The following is a 15,791-nucleotide window of genomic DNA, read 5'->3' on the forward strand; positions in this document are numbered from 1 at the left end:
GGCTTGCCCCGGTAGTGAGAATTCCATTCACACCCCATTCACAGCATTAGTGCACCCCCCACACCAGGCATAGCGCCCGTCCTGGGGGCCCCTCCTTGGTCGTGGGCAGTTCAGATTATCCTGGGTGTCCTCATTGGCGCCGGGGTGGCGTGCACTGTGAGAAGCTTGTTTCGTGGTGCCTTTCCTTGGGTGGTTGGAATTTCTGGAAACTTTGGGTCCAATTGGCGCCGGGTGGCGTGCATGGTGAGAAGTTGGTTTCGGATTATGGCTTGAGCGAAGTCTCGCTGCGAGGCTATCATGGTCCTCGCGCCACCAGGAGTTATGCATGTGGCCCTCCGGCATGTCCGTTTGTTGCAGGCGCCATTATGGCATCCTTTTATGGCGGGTGGATATTTATATTGGCATCGGAATATCATACATTGCAGATTGGCTGCTGGGCTTCCTCCTGTGGCCCTCATTTGGGAGGGGTCCTCACTTTTGGGTATTATTACTGTTCTGTTATGGCAAGGTATGTCTGTATGGGTGTCCGCCTAGGATGTGCCAAAATTAGGATAATTAGCAATTCTAGGTCTAGCCCTAGGCTAATTGGATCATAGTACCCCCTTGCGCGTCTCAATCTCCGGGGGCCGTAACCAAGAGGGATAGTTGGTCTTGTTATATGTACAATCCTGGGACCTACACTGTTTTAACTTAACGTATGAGAAGAATAGGTCACATGACAATAGTCATTTCGCTCTTCCATAATACTGCTGTTGACTGTCTGTTTATCCACGGCTCTGGAATCTGGAAGGCAGCCCATCTGCTGAGCCTCAGTTCTGGAGCTCATGCTGCCTCTCAGCAGAATGTAGGGTCCACAGCCTGTAGTGTTACACTTATTTCATGTACTAGTGGAGCAACGGTGCAACCAAAGCTTGAGCCTGGATGGCCAATAATACCTAAAAGAGGTGGGCCCCTAGAAGACTCCAATATAGAATTGCTCGGAAGTGATTTAACAGCTGTTTTGTAAATTCAGAATGATCTACCGGGTAACCTAACTCCTCCCTTTTGCTCGTTCACTATTATGGGTGGTGGCTTTGCACGATGGGCTCCTCTTAGGTATTGGACACACGGCTGCTCGTTCACGGTTAGTGTGGTTGGTCTCCCCTGGCTTGCGTGGGAACAGCCTCTTGAATGAACTGAGTAACCTTTGATTCCATTGTGCCCCTCCCAAGGTGAATAGTTGGCCTGAGGTTTGATATCACCGTTTATGGGGGCACCTTGGTTCAGCTTCTTAAATGCCTCATTGCGAGGGGTCGTAAGTCAACCGCATAGACAAGCTATTCTTAGGTAGCATGGTCTAATCAGCCTCCAGGCTAAACCAGGGGGCATGGGATTCCAGCGGTCTTCCTTTGCAATCCTGTATATCAAATGTAAGTCCTCCATGCAAGTTTGCTTGAGGATGTTATGTTATGTTATGTTATTTTAATTTATATAGCGCTCAGATGCCGCAGCCAAGAGGCGTCCCGGCGATAGTTGCACAAGCAGACACAAAGCACAGTTTGCAGCTGTATTTGTAGAGCTTCGGCCGAAGTTGTACACTACTGGGTGTAGTCTGCTGATGCTTTATGTGAAGGTGTGTGGTGGGTCTCAGTGGCTTGCGCTGGTTCTACTATTGTATAGATTAAGTAGCGATATCAGCAGGGGGGGGCCCCCGTCATCGCTTGGTCCCTTACGACCCAGCAATCCCTTTGTGGTGGTCGTAAGTCAACCCCACAGACAAGCTATCTGAGGGATACTAATTCATGCATTGCGCACTGATATATCCCTCTGTACTTTTCGTGAGTATAGTTGCACAAGCGTAAACATAGCGCAGTTTACAGTTGAAGTTTGAGAACTGCGCTTCGGCAGAAGTGTACATCACTGGGTGTAGTCTGCTGATGCTTTGTGTGAAGGTGTGTAGTGGGTCTCAGTGACATGCGCTGGTTCTCCTATGGTATAGATTAGGGAGCGATAGCAGCAGGGGAGGCCCTCTCTTCACCGGCCCTCTTACCAGGGGTATGACCTCAAGAACCTGGGATAGTCTACACTATAGCTGTAGAGGGATTGTACCCGGGGGTATATGCTGATTAGTGTCAGAGGGGCATTGGTCAACAGGCTCATTATGCAGGTCAGGACCATAAAGGGGCACTTGGTTTCAGTCCCAGCAATCCCTTGGGGGTGGTCGTAAGTCAACGTCCTGGTAGTATGACCTTAGGAAACGGGGATGGTTACACTAATGTTGTAAAGGACTAAGGACCCGGGGGTATCTGCAGATTAGTGTCAGAGGGGCCTGGGTTTCATCAGGCATGTGATTTCCATGTTAGGATCTATGATCACTGTTGGACTTTGGCCCTTAGGGCAGGTTCACCCCTAGACTTTTTGCTGGAAAAGGGTGACCTGGAGATGGTGATTTTGGGATTCTGCGCACTTTCACTGTGTCCCAGGGGAAAGTGCGTGCGCACTCTGAGTGCATGTGCTGAGCTAGGCCTGCCCGCCCATAGGAATGCATGGGGAATGTATGTGTCCCTGGTAGTTCCTGATGCGTGGGGTGTACAGGCTTGAGTCTGGTATGTGTGAACTCGTGAGAGTGAATGCTGCGCAACGGTGTATGCAGCATGTATGTGTCTAGTAGCGAAGCGCCATTTCTAGACATGGCTGTACGTGTGCTGTGAGGGTGCTGGCGTGTGATTGGCTGGAGCTGGCTGGCATGCCAGGCTCCAGGAAGTCTGGATGGGTCTGCCCGGTGGTGAGTGGGAGATTAGCATGAGTGATGTGTGGGAGGAGTGTACCTGTGTCCTGGATGGGCTGGGTTTTCCCCACACAATGCTGGCTCCGCCCCCCTGTGGTGTGTCTAATGACCCAAGCCCTGCCAGTGAATAGAGAGGGTGGTTGAGGTAAACAGAGTACTCAAGAACCAGCTGCGACTGGTTCCGCCCCCACTCTACACCCTTGAACAAAGGAATGCACTGTATAAAAATGGGGCTGTGTCCCCACTGAAGTTGTTCTCTTCCAGGATCCTGAGGGGGCTGCTGCTGCTGGGCCAGAGGACCGCCACTTGGGGTGTCTCCCTGCCTGGAGACCCAGTGTGCTGGCTCTGGGCCCAGCCTTGCCCCCCCTGCCTTGCTGAAGGACTGTGGGGGTCTGAACTTTCCTCTAGCGCTTGGGAGCGCTTGATTTCGGCCCCGAGCGCTTAATAGCGCTTTATTTGCATTTAGCGCAGGGAGCGCTGCACTTTTTACCCTGTAGCGCTTGGGAGCGCTGTGGTCACCCCTCTAGCGCTGAGAGCGCTTTGTCTGCAGAGGCCGGTGCCCACCCGGCATTGTCCGTCCCAAGCGAGTGCCACCTCGCTTATTTTTGATTAATTTGCCCCTGGCAGGAGCCCACCCTGCCAGGGTCCTTGCCGCTGTATTTGGAGTTTATCTCGAGGGAGCCCACTCCTCGGTAAACTCACCCCCCGCCTAGAAGTGCTGGACACGGGCCGCCGCGCTGCCCGCGACGACCCGGAAGTGTTCGGCGTGCCGGCCAATCACAGCGCGGCCCCGGGAGAAGAAACCGGAAGTCCCGCCTCGCCGCCGGGAGAGGAGAGCCCAGCAGCGAGGAGAGGCGGCGGAAAGGTGCAGGCGGGGCCCCGTGGCGGAGAGGAGAGCCCCGCCGCCCGCAAGAGGAGAAGTGTGGGAAGGGAGCCCCCGAGGAGCGGGAGCTCCCGTGAAGAGCCGCCGGACAGAGGAGGCAGCGCGAGCCCGGTGAGTGTCTGCAAAAGGGGAGGGGGCAGTCGGGGCACATTGACGGTGCCCGCCCCTCCCCTCCAGTACGAGGCCCCGAGTGTTTGTGAGCCCGTGAGGCTCCAGGCGGCACTTGTGCAGAGCCCCGAGGGGTTCAAGGGGGCACTTGCGGAATCTCGAGTCCCCCAGAGGGGGGGACTCCCACCAAAGGCTCCCCACGTGTTCGCGGGTCCCCGTGAGGGACCCCTCTGCCCCGAGAGCCCTAGTGAAAGGCTCGTGGGGGCCTGACCTGTGTTGTTGAGCCCGGAGAGGCTCTAGAGACAGCGCACTTGTGTTGAGCCTAAAAGGCTCAAGGGGGCATTTTTGAGAGCCCACGAGGGGCTCAGGCGCCCCCATTGTTGCAGGAGCCCAGAGAGGCTCAGGGGCCATTTGTTTCACGAGTCCAGAGAGGCTCAGGAGACAGTCAGTTGGGCAGAGCCTAGAGAGGTTCCCACGTTGGCCCCATCCTCATCTCCAGCTGCCCAGCACTTCGTGGGCAGCTGCCACGTTTAGGACCCTGACATTGGGACACATGGACAGTCACAGGTGGTGACTTGTGAGATTGGCGCAATTATTATTGTTTTTACACCTCTGAATGTATTGTGATGCATCATGTGTTTTCCTCTTACACCCCTACAGGTATTGTAATACATAGGTGGTTGTTTTCTCCCTAGTACAGGTGGTGCTAGTGAGGTCCTGGTTACCAGTGATTACTGGTTGTGTGCTATTTTGTGCTATATTCTATGTACTAAGTGCTATTTCTGAAAGTGCTACTTCTGATTCCTGACAGTGGTCCAGGTGGCCCTGTCTTGTACATATCCCCTGTAAATTCTGCCCGTGCCTCTGGCACATTGTAAAGTGTGTGTTTTATCTAATGTGTTTTGGTGTAATACAAAGGCTATTTTTATATAACCTTGTGTGGAGTTTCCTTTGTGGTGGGCCTTTGGTTGTTGTTGCTGGGGTGCGTGCGCAAATACTTAGCCTACATCGCCTCCAAGTTTAGCCTTGCTGCTCGCGCCACGTTACCTAGAGGGTGAGTAGGGGTTATCTTGGCGTGTAACTCCCTTGCCCTGACTTGGGGGTGGTGGTCTCTGACTGACTTTGGCGAAAGCCCTGGTCAGCCGGGGATCCCATTTCCAACATTGGTGGCAGCGGTGGGATAAGGATTTGTGTTTGCGTTGTACCTTAGTAGCGGCTGGCTGCACCACAAAACTCTGCATTTAGATGACCACATTTTAGGGGATTGTATTGTTTTGAAATTCCATTGTTTCTTCTCCTGAAGAGTGTCATTTGATTGTGTTCAGTACATTTGTCCCCCACCCTGCTTCCAGAGTTTGGTACCTGTGTCGCTTTTGGTCAGGTTGAGAAGTCAGGGGTGGTAGAAACTGCCTTACCGATCCGAGGGGAGGGTGTGTGTGGATGAATGGTGTGTTTTCCTGGACGCATGAGTATGAGTTCTCTTTGATAAGGAGATTGTTGAAGTTTTGGAATTGGGTACTCTTACTTCAGATTGTTAAGTCCCCTGTGTTGCACGTGTCTGTGAGCATCTTGCCAAGATGGAGTCTGCTTTTAATGTCTGGGGTCTGTTTTTGCATGAACTGAGAGAGTTTTGCGAAGAGAGAGACATTGAAGTGAATGAGTCAGACACCCAGTCCCAACTTAGGGGTAACCTGATCCAATGGCAGAAGGATGACTGGGAGCGTGAGCACAGTGCGGAGAGGGCCCGGGTCTCACACCATGAGGGTGGTGGGTCAGAGGGGAGCCCTGAAGAGTCTGAGGAGGAGGGAGAAGATGATAGCACAGGGACGCCAGCAGAGAGTGAGGACCCCATAGATAGGGAGTCCCTTGCTGGGTCCAGTTTAGGAGGCAGCGCCTCATCCCTTTCCCTGTCCCCAGAGGAGCTGGAAGATAGGAGGAGAGAAAGGGAGCACCAGCTGGCTTTAGAGAAGCTCAGGTTGGAGCATGCCCAGGCTATGGCACAGCTGGGCATTAGAAGGCAACAGCTGGAGGTTAAGAAGCAACAGCTGGAGACCGGGAGGGTCTTAGCGCAGGACAGGATAGAGGAGGCTGAGAGGGCCGCCACCAGAGGCAAAGTAGCTCTGGAGGGTAGACTATCCCCTGCGCACAGTGTTGAGTGTCTGGATCCCCCAGGGAGGGTTGGGTCCAGTGGTGGCAGCTATTTAAATCTCAGTCTAGAAAGTCCCAGTTCCCAGAGTATGGTTCCTGTTTCCCCAGAGGAGGAGAATAGGTTGAGGTTTAGGAACCTTAGGAAACCGTCTCATCAGTCTTGGGAAGACTTTGAGGATGACTGTTGTAGAGCCCTGTGTGATTGGGTACGGGAGCCCACGAAATGTGATTGGGACCTATTGTTCGATATGCTTCTCAGAGAGCAGTTGCTCAGTTGTTGTTCACCAGGGTTGCGCCAACACCTGTTAGGGTGTGGATTGTCTGAACCATGTGAGCTGGCAGAGGAAGCAAACCGCTGGGAAGGGACCAGAGGTTCTGTAGAGTCATTGGTGAGTGACTCCAAAAGTAGTGGGTCAGGGATCTTCCAGCCCAGCGTGGTGGAAGAGGCTCAGTGTAGCCCAGCTAGGTCCCTGGTTAGTGAGAAGGGTGTAGGGGCTGACTGCCTGGCTCAGTGGAGCAGGAGTCAGTGGGTGGCTGAGAGCCCCCAGAGGCCCGAAGCCCTGTCTCAGAACCTGGGTGGTTTCTTGAGGGAACACCAGGTTGGGGACCTAGGCTGTCCTGTTAGTCCACTTGAGGAGGATCTCCTAGTGAGTAGAGGACCTGGAGTGTCTGTAACCAGAGCTCCTGTGGTTCTAGAGTCTGGCAGTACCGCTCCGGTAGGGAGGGTACAGGAGTCCAGAGTGAGGAGTGATTGGGGGAGTTCCCCAGTGGAAGGACCAGTGGGTCAGGGACTACCCAGTTGGGCTAGGTTCCCGTGTAGTGACCATGGTAACAACACTTCTGGTCTGGGGGATCGTCACGCACTGTCAGGTGGACAGAGGGCGGGAGATCTGCGCCAGACAGACAGTCACACAACAGATGTGACATTTGTTAGCCTCAGGGGGATGGAGTGTAAGTCCCCAGAAGTCCTGGAGTGCCAGGCAATTGTTCCACCGAAGGTTTTAGACCAGAGGTTGGAAGGCCAGGTTCAGGGTCAGCCTGACCTGAAGGGTAGGACGACTGTAACCAGTGTCCTGACCGGTTCTTCTTCCAGAGGAACTTCTCCAGGTGGGAGAGGGCAGACCTCTGGAAGGGGGTGCAGAGGGTGGGAGAGCCCACCTCTGACCACGGTGCAACCTGAGTGGATAAGTCCTGGGTTGGAATGGCGTTCTAGGGGTACCCCTCGCAGGTGGAGGAGGAACCCTAGAAGAAGAGGTAAGGGGAGGAGAGCCTTCCCTGAGACTCCTGGTCCGCCTGAGGTTGTAGGCCTTAGGCTGGAGAACCAGTGGCAGTCTAGTCCTGTCTTGCAGACAGGAAGAGTGGAGAATGGCTCCTATGTGCCAGGGGTTACTACCCCCCGCTCTGCGAATTGGCATGGACCAGTGGCACCTGGGTGGCCCAGGGCCTGGTCCTGGCCGCGGACAACTTGGGAGTACCAGTGGGGTAGCCCAGTTGGTCCAGACAGTGTGTTTAGAAGGAATCCCCTGGGTTCACCATGGCGTAGAACAGGAGGGTGTCCCTGCAGTTGTGGGCCCGCGTCCGTGTTCTATCGCCCCAAGCAGGGAAGTCCATCACGGTGGTGATTGGTCTCCCCTGCGTTTTGGCTGGAAGGGGGTTATGTTGGACTTTGGCCCTTAGGGCAGGTTCACCCCTAGACTTTTTGCTGGAAAAGGGTGACCTGGAGATGGTGATTTTGGGATTCTGCGCACTTTCACTGTGTCCCAGGGGAAAGTGCGTGCGCACTCTGAGTGCATGTGCTGAGCTAGGCCTGCCCGCCCATAGGAATGCATGGGGAATGTATGTGTCCCTGGTAGTTCCTGATGCGTGGGGTGTACAGGCTTGAGTCTGGTATGTGTGAACTCGTGAGAGTGAATGCTGCGCAACGGTGTATGCAGCATGTATGTGTCTAGTAGCGAAGCGCCATTTCTAGACATGGCTGTACGTGTGCTGTGAGGGTGCTGGCGTGTGATTGGCTGGAGCTGGCTGGCATGCCAGGCTCCAGGAAGTCTGGATGGGTCTGCCCGGTGGTGAGTGGGAGATTAGCATGAGTGATGTGTGGGAGGAGTGTACCTGTGTCCTGGATGGGCTGGGTTTTCCCCACACAATGCTGGCTCCGCCCCCCTGTGGTGTGTCTAATGACCCAAGCCCTGCCAGTGAATAGAGAGGGTGGTTGAGGTAAACAGAGTACTCAAGAACCAGCTGCGACTGGTTCCGCCCCCACTCTACACCCTTGAACAAAGGAATGCACTGTATAAAAATGGGGCTGTGTCCCCACTGAAGTTGTTCTCTTCCAGGATCCTGAGGGGGCTGCTGCTGCTGGGCCAGAGGACCGCCACTTGGGGTGTCTCCCTGCCTGGAGACCCAGTGTGCTGGCTCTGGGCCCAGCCTTGCCCCCCCTGCCTTGCTGAAGGACTGTGGGGGTCTGAACTTTCCTCTAGCGCTTGGGAGCGCTTGATTTCGGCCCCGAGCGCTTAATAGCGCTTTATTTGCATTTAGCGCAGGGAGCGCTGCACTTTTTACCCTGTAGCGCTTGGGAGCGCTGTGGTCACCCCTCTAGCGCTGAGAGCGCTTTGTCTGCAGAGGCCGGTGCCCACCCGGCATTGTCCGTCCCAAGCGAGTGCCACCTCGCTTATTTTTGATTAATTTGCCCCTGGCAGGAGCCCACCCTGCCAGGGTCCTTGCCGCTGTATTTGGAGTTTATCTCGAGGGAGCCCACTCCTCGGTAAACTCACCCCCCGCCTAGAAGTGCTGGACACGGGCCGCCGCGCTGCCCGCGACGACCCGGAAGTGTTCGGCGTGCCGGCCAATCACAGCGCGGCCCCGGGAGAAGAAACCGGAAGTCCCGCCTCGCCGCCGGGAGAGGAGAGCCCAGCAGCGAGGAGAGGCGGCGGAAAGGTGCAGGCGGGGCCCCGTGGCGGAGAGGAGAGCCCCGCCGCCCGCAAGAGGAGAAGTGTGGGAAGGGAGCCCCCGAGGAGCGGGAGCTCCCGTGAAGAGCCGCCGGACAGAGGAGGCAGCGCGAGCCCGGTGAGTGTCTGCAAAAGGGGAGGGGGCAGTCGGGGCACATTGACGGTGCCCGCCCCTCCCCTCCAGTACGAGGCCCCGAGTGTTTGTGAGCCCGTGAGGCTCCAGGCGGCACTTGTGCAGAGCCCCGAGGGGTTCAAGGGGGGCACTTGCGGAATCTCGAGTCCCCCAGAGGGGGGGACTCCCACCAAAGGCTCCCCACGTGTTCGCGGGTCCCCGTGAGGGACCCCTCTGCCCCGAGAGCCCTAGTGAAAGGCTCGTGGGGGCCTGACCTGTGTTGTTGAGCCCGGAGAGGCTCTAGAGACAGCGCACTTGTGTTGAGCCTAAAAGGCTCAAGGGGGCATTTTTGAGAGCCCACGAGGGGCTCAGGCGCCCCCATTGTTGCAGGAGCCCAGAGAGGCTCAGGGGCCATTTGTTTCACGAGCCCAGAGAGGCTCAGGAGACAGTCAGTTGGGCAGAGCCTAGAGAGGTTCCCACGTTGGCCCCATCCTCATCTCCAGCTGCCCAGCACTTCGTGGGCAGCTGCCACGTTTAGGACCCTGACATTGGGACACATGGACAGTCACAGGTGGTGACTTGTGAGATTGGCGCAATTATTATTGTTTTTACACCTCTGAATGTATTGTGATGCATCATGTGTTTTCATCTTACACCCCTACAGGTATTGTAATACATAGGTGGTTGTTTTCTCCCTAGTACAGGTGGTGCTAGTGAGGTCCTGGTTACCAGTGATTACTGGTTGTGTGCTATTTTGTGCTATATTCTATGTACTAAGTGCTATTTCTGAAAGTGCTACTTCTGATTCCTGACAGTGGTCCAGGTGGCCCTGTCTTGTACATATCCCCTGTAAATTCTGCCCGTGCCTCTGGCACATTGTAAAGTGTGTGTTTTATCTAATGTGTTTTGGTGTAATACAAAGGCTATTTTTATATAACCTTGTGTGGAGTTTCCTTTGTGGTGGGCCTTTGGTTGTTGTTGCTGGGGTGCGTGCGCAAATACTTAGCCTACATCGCCTCCAAGTTTAGCCTTGCTGCTCGCGCCACGTTACCTAGAGGGTGAGTAGGGGTTATCTTGGCGTGTAACTCCCTTGCCCTGACTTGGGGGTGGTGGTCTCTGACTGACTTTGGCGAAAGCCCTGGTCAGCCGGGGATCCCATTTCCAACAATCACTTTGAGGTGGAAGGGTCCACCGCTCATCTGTCGTTTTGATCTTGTTCCTATTGGACTGACGAGAAGCTCTGCAGAGCAAGGGTTGCAGGTTCCCTAAGTAGAGAAGTGGTGGGGGGCCCGGACGGCGACGGTGGCCGCCGGCCGGGCTGTGGCGGAGTTACAGGGCAATCCGGAAGCAGAGAGGTGCAACACTGTACTTTAGCGGGCACATAGGGGTGCCAGAGCCTAACCTAGAACCTCATGGGAGGTCCAGGAACCCGTGTCGGCGCCCCAGTAGTCCTTCGGGCGGTTGTGGGCCTGTGCAACCGGGGGTTTGCCTAGATACGCTCCGCAAGGGGCGTGAGGAGTGTGATTACCATAATGGTCAGCAGTTGGGTGGTTCGCCACTGTGCTGATTGGCTCATCAGGCGGGCAGGTGGTGAGAATGCGGCCTGCCCTTGGATCGCCCGTAAGATAACCCACCGTGATTACATAATGTTGTATGTAATAATAAACCTGCAGCAACTTTCCCCGATCTTAACACTTGTGTCTGTGTGTTATTTGCGGGATGTTGTATATGTTGGGGCGGGGGGTTCCTGTGGCCCTGAAGTGACTATGAGCACCGGTGCTTATCGCACCAGTTAGGGACACCCTCATTTGGAAGGCACGTGATTTCCCCCCAAATCACAGGATATTGAGCCACGCCGAGACTAGAACCCGCTTCCCCAGCTCCGAAATCATCAGCTCTAGGCATTAGGCTACATCCTCTCCAGAATAGTAAGTGCCGGGGCTCTAGTCAGGAGGCAGTTTGCACCTGCACATTCCTTCTGTTAGTGCAGCCTCCTGAGGGTAGCCCCGGCACTTTTTATTTTACAAATTAACCACTGGGCGTGCTTGTGGGTGGCTGACAGGGAGGGGCTGCAGCCCAGGAGGGTCATCATTGAGGTGCAAGCAGGGCTGAATGTGTCAGGGTAGTATGCAAATTAGAGGGGCCTCGCACTTTCCCTTTCTGACGGGGCCCCAATACATCTAGACCCGTCCCTGGCCTGGCATGGCGCTCCGTGCCAACCTGGGCAGCAGCTACTGGGGTGTTCAGGTCCCACCCCCTTGCGTTCTTTTTGTAACGCGACAGATCTGGAAACTGCTGTGCAAGCGATGACGTGTTTGCCGAGGGTCACACCGTGCAGGTAAGTGGTAAAGCTGTGATTTACACTCCGGTTCAGGATCGATACACTGGCGAGGAGCCCACGCCTCGTGCAGGGGCCCCTGCAGGGGGAGGGGTCCTTCTAAACGCACGCGTGAACGTGATCATTAACTACCCGCCACCCCCTGAACTACCCGGTGACCCTGACATTCCGTGGCCCCTCTGACCCCAGGACTCCCCGGGCCGCCCCCGCCCCCGCCCTCAGCGTCACTCAGCAATCATTGACAGATCGGCTCAGTGCAGGCAGGGGTCGCCCCCTCCCTGCGGGGGTCGGTGGCGGCTGGACTCTGGCAGTCTGTCTGTCAGTCCCTCACACATCAGACCTGGGGCCCAGGCGCGCGCTGGTGAGTCCCTGTGCACGAGCCTTCAAGTTAAATGTTTACAGGTGGTGAAGGTTGACGCCAGTGACGTGCCTGTGAATGGGGGGTGGGGGGGGGACTGGTACCTGCTGAATCCACGCCTGCCCAGCCAGCATAAGGGCGAGGGTCACACCGTGTATCAGATTACCTTTCAGCAGCTCTCCTATACACAAGACATGCCCCGGCAAGTGGCCCTTAAGCCTTCCATCACCCGCTATATTCCCCCAGGAGAGGCCAAGTATTGAATGGGCATCACCATTCCGATCTCTCTGAACCTTGACTAGGGTTTCCTACACAGAGGGGGTTTAGTATGAGGTGGACATGACGTTTGCTTCTCCCTAACCAGTTCCCTGAAGCCGGTCACCGCCCCCCACCCGCGACCACCTTCAGTCTGACCCTGTTTGCCCTCCTCCAAGGCTTCCCCACCCTCCTCTCAGCGGCACCGGACTGCGAACTGCTGGCTGCCTGCTGGGGCTCGCCCCAGGGCTCCGAACCCCTCTCCCACCCCAAGTATCAACACCGGCGCTTGACAACACACCCTAGTGACGTCAAATAAAATCTCACCCCTGACCCCTTCCCTCCCTCTCCCGGTATCCCCTGCTCCCCGTGGGTGCCCTCATGTTTGCTGTCTGTGTCTGTATCCGTGTTGTGTATGTGCCTGTCTTTCTTTCTTGTCTCTGCTCACAATGCGTGTATTTGTTTTTGTGCGTGGGTGGCTGTGTGTCTTGGACTGCTTCCACGCGTGTCCGCGAGTGAGGGTGGGTGGTCCGTCTGGACACTCGCCTGTACAACTCTTGAACCTGTGCCTGATTGTCTGTGGGTCTTTGTGTATGGCGCTGCCTACTGGCGAGTTGTTCTGGCTGCATGTGTGTTTACATGTGTGCTTACATGTGTGCTTAGATGTGTGTTTACATGCATGCCTATGCGTTGTCCGGGCCGGCTTTAGCGCTGGTGGCGCCCGGTATGACCATCTTTTTGGGCGCCCCCCCCCCCCCTCCCATGACCACCTCCCCAGATTCTCTCACTACGACCTGGGAAAAAATACCCCTTATCTCTCCAATCATAAGGTATTGCTAAACCCAGAGCCCCCCCCCCCGACCCCCCCTCTGGGGTCGGCGCCCCACTCTGAGGTCAACGCCCACCTCCCCAGGTCAGCGCCCTGTGCGGTCGCACTGGTCGCACTGCCTTCAAGCCGGCCCTCTAGTTTCCCTGTGCAAAAGACAAACCTTGGGGCATACCAACAAGCGGCAGCGATAACTGTCGCTGGCCATGTTTAGCGTGAACATTTCTATCGCCGGATTCTATCGCGCGGTTAGCGCGCTATCAACAACGCGCATCGCCGAGGCGATAGAAATCAGGCAATAGCGGCTTAAATTGGGAATATCGCTTGATTTCCAGCGATAAAGAACAGTGATAGGCAAATCATTGTTGATAGGGAGATGTGGATTTAGCTTCACTATCCACTTCCCATGATACATATAGGTAAGTCGGAAAATTAGTAGGTGTTAGAAACTGGCGATATAGGCGGTTAGCGCAATTTTTCATGTCGCTAGGCGGGTTAGCGATATCCTTGTTGATAGTGAGAAGCTGTGTTAGCGACTATTTTCGCTGAATTTCAGTAGGGAACGCCTACCTTGCATCTCATTAGCGAGGCGAGGCGCAAAGAACATGGCCGCTAAGGCATGGATTCACGTGCTAGCGTGACCTTGCTGATAATGCGATAGAATTATCGCCGCTTTTCACCTGAAAACAGACGCAAAAGCGGTGATGATTCTATCGCGGCCCCTTGATGATATGCCCCCTTGTCTTTGCCAGTGTTTGTGTCCCTCGCCAGGCAGAGGAGGACTGTTTGATGTAACTGCTGTGATCCCCGCTCACCACCCATAATCCTCATCACCCTGAGTCCGCCTCTTCCTCGCCCCAGTCTTTAACCCCTTGGCTGCGGGGCACATTCCCCTGCTGTGCTGGGGGGAGGAGGGGGCGCGCACAGTGCCCCGGTGCTCATGACGACCTCAGCTCGTCATGCGCCACGGTTCTCGTGTGCTCATGACGAGCTGAGCTCGCCACGACCACGCCCGTTTAATGGAACGCTCAGCACAGCGGGGGAATTAGCCCCGCGTGTGAGCGTTCCAATGGTCCTAGCTCATCATGAGCATGGGAGGGGTTAAGTACAGAAGATTACACCTCCTGAGGCGGAAGCCGGGAGCAGTACGAAGCGAGCACTTTAAGTCAGAGCCTCTATTCCGAAAAAAACTCAAGACCTGGCTCTTTTCCCTCATCTAATTTATCATCTCCCTACTTCATCCCACTGACCCTCGGTGAGGGAGTATCTTCAGCGCCGGGACACCTCCGTTGGAGGTAGCTGAGCGCTCTACAAACGACTAAATAAATAAATAAATAAGTACAAGGATGGCCAAGAAGGAAGGAAGGCCCTGGATGAAACCCCGCCAACACCACTACAACTCCTGTGGGAAGTGTTTCAGCAAACCTTTCACACACCCTTGAGATGATCGATCGAATCAAGGAATCCATCAAACCCAAAAAACAAACAAAATACCGGGAAATAGTAAGAGTTGTCCTCAGTGCAGGTATTCTAATAATATTTACATCTATTCAAGGGAAGTGGAAAGAGTTTCAAAACCAATAACACATAAAGCACAGTATCCAACGGATGTTTTACAATAGAAAAATCCCAAATCTTATCAAACAGTTGCATACAATTTCCTTGTAGGATCACGCAGAGGTTTGTAAATATTTCCATGAGTGTGTCTGAGAACACGTCTTGCATTATTGAGAAGAAACACTCAACCAAAGCACAAAGGACTCTGGGGCATATTTACAAGAAACAGGTGTGATGCGGCACCGTGAGCCAGCTTGCTGTGCCATAAGGAAAGTGCAGGGTTGCGTCATATTTACGGCACTACGACGCATCCCGGGCTTTTCCCCTGCGCTGGCGCGCAATTGGCTGCCAATTTTTGTTTTTGTGCAGGCTTCCGGCAAACAAAAAAAACCAAAAAACAATCAATGGAGGCGTTTTCCTCCTATGTGTGTTGTTTTCTCCTATGTGTGTTGTTTTCTCCTATGTGTGTTGTTTTCCTCCTATGTGTGTTGCAGAATGCAGCACTCACAAAAAGGAAAAAAACGAGGATAAATAATGAGATTGCTCCTCGTTAAGCCTCCCCTGGAGAGGCGCAGGCTTCTGACACATCCCCAGGTTTACAAGGCCTTGTATACCCGGATATGCGCCAAAATCCATGGGTGTTGCGTGTGAACACCCACCGCAACGCCCATAGAACGCCTCTTTGACGCAGAGCAAGGTAACACAGCGACTTGCGCGGCTTTGCCGTACTCCAGATCTGCCAGGCCATGAAAAGCCACGTCAAGTGGCTTTACATGGCCTCGTAGATATGGGTCTGCATTCTGCACCGCTGCTGCGTAAAAAAAAAAACGATGCAGCAGCGACGCAAGCTCCTTGTAAATATGCCCCTCTGTGCCTAGAGCATATGTGGTATTTTTGTCTGAATTGTAAAGATTGACCTGCGGGAAAAGATCGACATTTCGGTCTCCCAGCGGATCAAAGCAATGAGACCATCTTCCATTTAATAGGTCTGTGCAAAAAACAAATGTTTCAGTGGCATAAGCTGTGGGCACAGTTCCAGAGGTTTCTTAGATGGACAAGGTATGCCTCTAAATCAAATGGAAAGACCAGAGGGACTTCTCTTGAATACAGAGTTAACAGGCGCGTGAAATCGCTGTGGTAACCGGAGCTGAGTAGTCGGCTAACAGCAAGGCGCAGGAGTCAATGGATCACAACACAGTCAACGGAAGAGATGCTGCCCAAGAGACATAGTGCATAAAAGGAGGACCGACAACAGAAATCACACAGCGACAGAGCCCAGCAGAACCGAAAGCTGTACCAGGGCCAGATCTTGGAGCCGGGATAAAGTAACGAAGATCCCTGGAGAAGATCAGGTGAGGGTGAAGCAGAACAAGACGCACTCTCCCAGCCCCATCCGCAGAGGCAGACACTCTTCCGGGTGGGTAAGCCAGAACACAGAAGGGAAAGAAACACCCTCTTACCACTAGCCACAGGTTGGGGAATCAGCATCTGAAC

The sequence above is a fragment of the Lissotriton helveticus genome, chromosome 4_2 (genome assembly GCF_964261635.1).
Source record: "Lissotriton helveticus chromosome 4_2, aLisHel1.1, whole genome shotgun sequence".
In the NCBI taxonomy this organism is placed as follows: domain Eukaryota; kingdom Metazoa; phylum Chordata; class Amphibia; order Caudata; family Salamandridae; genus Lissotriton; species Lissotriton helveticus.